Source organism: Penaeus monodon, chromosome 42 (genome assembly GCF_015228065.2).
Source record: "Penaeus monodon isolate SGIC_2016 chromosome 42, NSTDA_Pmon_1, whole genome shotgun sequence".
In the NCBI taxonomy this organism is placed as follows: Eukaryota; Metazoa; Arthropoda; class Malacostraca; order Decapoda; family Penaeidae; genus Penaeus; species Penaeus monodon.
In genome coordinates, this window is record NC_051427.1 from 19480094 (window position 1) to 19484037 (window position 3944).

The window sequence follows — 3944 nt, forward strand, 5'->3', positions numbered from 1 at the left end:
ACATATACATAGACAGAGATACATACATATATATTATTACATATTTATCAACATATATATATACACATTATATAACATATATATATAATATATATATTAACATAATATATACAATATAGACTGTATACAGATTTATATACTATATATAGACATAGATATATAACATATATAGTATCCATATATAGACATATATAGTACATATATATAGACATTAATATATAATACATATAATATATACATATATATCTACATACTAGACCTTACATATAATATATACATTATATATCACATTTATATATACATATATCTATAAAGATATATACATTATATATAACATATATATATACAGATAGAAAAGAAAAAATCATAAAATAAAAAATTTTAAAGTTCAGATATAATCCAAAAAAAAAAACAATAAGAAAGAGACAAATGCAGTGACTGTAATTACAGAATAGGGGCTTAAAAGGGAAACCTAAAAAAAAGACACAGAAATATACTCACACAGAAGGAGACAGAAAACGGGGTGAAAAGATTAATTAAACTGCAGATAATAACAAAAAAATACATTTGTTTAAATGAAAAAAATAAAAAGGGCCCCAAAGTGTCTTAAAAAGAAAGAAATAGACGAGATAGTTTTCTGAATAATAAAAGTTTCACTACATTAAAAAAAAAATTTAGTAATAGTACAGGAAATTAACAAAGACAAAATACAGAAAAAAAAAAGGGGAAAAATAAAGATTTGTTAGGTAAATTTCATGTGATATACATACAATGGGGGATACATCAGTTGTGAAAAAAAGAAACGGGTTTGACGGATATTGTCCTTCGTATCGTTTTAATTGTTGATCTTTTTTCCTTCATTTAAAAGTTGTTCTGCTATATATACCCCAATATTTTGTGTGACTCAGAAAATGTACACATGCACATGTGTTATGAAAATGTTCAGCCTACATAACAGGTCATTGGAGAATTTTTTTTAAACCGATATTTTACAGATTCCTTTATTCGATGCAAAACCCAGTTTCATTAATAACCCAAGTTACATTCCTGTTGATGTATTAAATTTTACTTTAATCAAAACAATTTAAGATTCTGAAGAGACAATTCATGGCTCAGTTTGTCAACGGAGTGGATTTTTAAAAATTGCAGACCCCCCCCAACAAGCATCCCGAAAACATCCCAAGGGGGCAAAGAGCCATGACACGGGGCTCAGCTTGCTGGAGTGTGGTGGGGTTTGGCAGAATAGAGCTGACGGGGTTTTATGTTCCTGAGTCTTGTTTTAGAGGAGAGGCAGCGGCCAGAACACAGATGTTACGTGGCAGCACCCAAACAGATCTGTGGCAAATGCACCTGACCAAGGTACTATCATAGAATCTTGGGACCTTTAATAATAACTGTAAGATTGTTGGGCCACATTTGGGGGGGTTGGCAAGCAGTACTGAGGGTGTTTGGGGTTACCAGCCCTTTATCCCGTCTACAGTTGCAGGGGAAGAGAAACAGCGCTTTAATTTGTACCGGTAAAAAAAAAAACTTGGCAAAATGGACGAGGTTAAGAAAATGTATAAAAAAGAGTGGGGCCAAATTGCCTTTTTAAAAATCATCCCCAAACACGAATCTCAGTTCTAAGGGAGTTGGAGAGGCCTTTCCATTTGTCTTTATTTTTTCCAAAAAAACAACTGTTTTGAAATAACGTTTTAAAAAAAGGGGGAGGGGAAATTTTAACTGCATTTTTTGAGAAAATACCAGAAATATCGATGAAAATTTTTTTTTTACAAGAAAATTTGCTTTTATGCTATTTTATCAAGAGCAGATGAAAAAGGTTTTGAGGGGGCAGCTGTGTGTAAAAATTATTTTTACTTTTTCTATGATCTTACCAAAAGCATCTAAGGGATAATGACTACCATCTCAAACTGCCCACCAGGTGACTAGGCATTGGGCCTAACAACAAGGTTAAAAGCTCATACTGTCGAACACTATGACCTTAGTTGGCAGGGCCTTTTAGAGGGCATCCAGTCCATTTCCCAAAAGCTCTCTTCCCCTTAGCCCTACACTGAGTTCAACTATCACGGTGTGTAAGGTCACCTCCGCTCTTTGGCGTCAACGGTCTCCGTGGTCGCACGTCACAACCCCAGTGTGGGGTCCACAAGGGTACAGTTTTGCGCGAAACTTTTCAGACACGACGCGGCCTCTCGCTAGGGTTTTCCCTTTGGGCGGGACCACTACAGTTTGGACCATTGGACCCACACTCGGTCCAAGGAATACAGTGAGCAAAATACAGCCCCAAAGACCAACTCTTGCAAACAGTTAATTTTTAAAAAACAGAAATTTAACTAAATTTGTCAAAAAAATAACTGAAAAAATTACAGCTACTAAATAAATAATACTACAACTACTTTAAAAATATACAAAATTACTATGATTTTCAACTTATAATAAAAATTAAAAAAAACTAGCATAAAAATAAGGCTAGCTGAAAAAAACCCTTATTCATTTTTATGAATGAACTTGACCTCACATTCATGCCCCTTTGCTCAGTAATCATCCTTTCTCATTATCCTTCGCAATTATTCATTTTTTTTGCCTCACTTTTTTCTCTTGCCCTTTATTTCTCTTTTTTGTCTTTGTTTTTTTAAGTTATGTATAAAAGGGTTTAGGTTTTGGTTGGGGGATGGTTTGATTCCATTTGGTTTTAATGGTATTTTTTGGTTTTTTTTGACTCTATCGCAAAATTTTTTTTTCTAAAATTTTCCCTCGCCCGGAAGGGCCCGGGGGTTACCATCCCGGCGCGAGGGTTTTGACGCAGGTCAGCAAGATTGCTAGATGAGAATGTTCCCGCTGACACACGCACGCAGCACACACACACACACAACAACAACACACACACAACACACGCACACACACACACGCACACGCACACACAGAGAGAGAGAGAGAGAGAGAGAGAGAGAGAAAGAGAAAGAGAAAGAGAAAAAAGGAAAGAGAAAGAGAAAGAGAAAGAGAAAGAGAAAAGGAAAGGGAAGAAAAAGAGAAAGAGAAAAGAGAAAAGAGAGAGAAAGAAGGGGAGAGAGAGAAGAGAGGAGGAGAGGAGAAGAGAGAGAGAGAGAGGGGGGAAAAGGAGAGAGAGAGGAAGAGAGAGAGAGAGTGTGTGTGGTGTGTGTGTGTGTGGTGTGGTGTGTGTGTGTGTTGTGTGTGTGTGTTTGTTGTGTGTGTGTTGGGTGTTGGTGATGTGTGTGTGTTTGTGTGGTGTGTGGTGTGTTGTGTGTGTGTGTGTGGTGTGTGTGTTGTAAAGTCAATCATTTACAACAATCAATATTTTAACTCTCTCTTGTCTTAAAAAAGATTATTAAAGATGTAAATTTCCAAAATTTTTAAACTCAACACCCTGCCAACCGTAGTAAATCAAAACACAACAAAAACGCATGCTTTCACAGCATTTACACAGACACCAGGTCTCCTCTGTGACAAAAATCAACAACGTTACCAATTTATTTCAAATTTAAGAAAAATCTCTTTCATTTTTTATTAGCAGATCTTTTAGGGGAACCAAAAAATGAATAACAATTATAATCACAATTAACAACCAACGACACTTGGCCAACAGTTTCTTGAGGTCATGTCCCTTCCTTATTTAAAAAAAGCGTTGGGTGAGAGTAAACCATAATTCTAGCCAAAAACAGCCTCTTTACATTTTTAAACCCCCTGGCCCGGGATAAAAAAGACAAGGAAACTCTTTCTCACTGGCCAAAAATGAAGATCTACAAAGCTATGGCCCCTGACTAAGGGGGGGGGAGGGCACAAGGTTTTGGGAGAAAAAAAAACATGGAGCAAAAACATATTTCGGGCATGTTATTCTCTTTTTCCGTTTGTTGAAATTATTAAATTTAGTTGTCATTATGTGTTTCGGAAAGGGAGACACACAAAAAATTCAGAGGTCAACAAGGAGG

The 3944-nt window shown here is 35.7% G+C and overlaps 1 pseudogene; it reads right to left on the reverse strand.

The window, feature by feature from the left end:
- Window positions 1-3434: 3434 nt before the first annotated feature.
- Window positions 3435-3944, reverse strand: part of LOC119599189 — a 17394-nt pseudogene continuing 16884 nt past the window's right edge.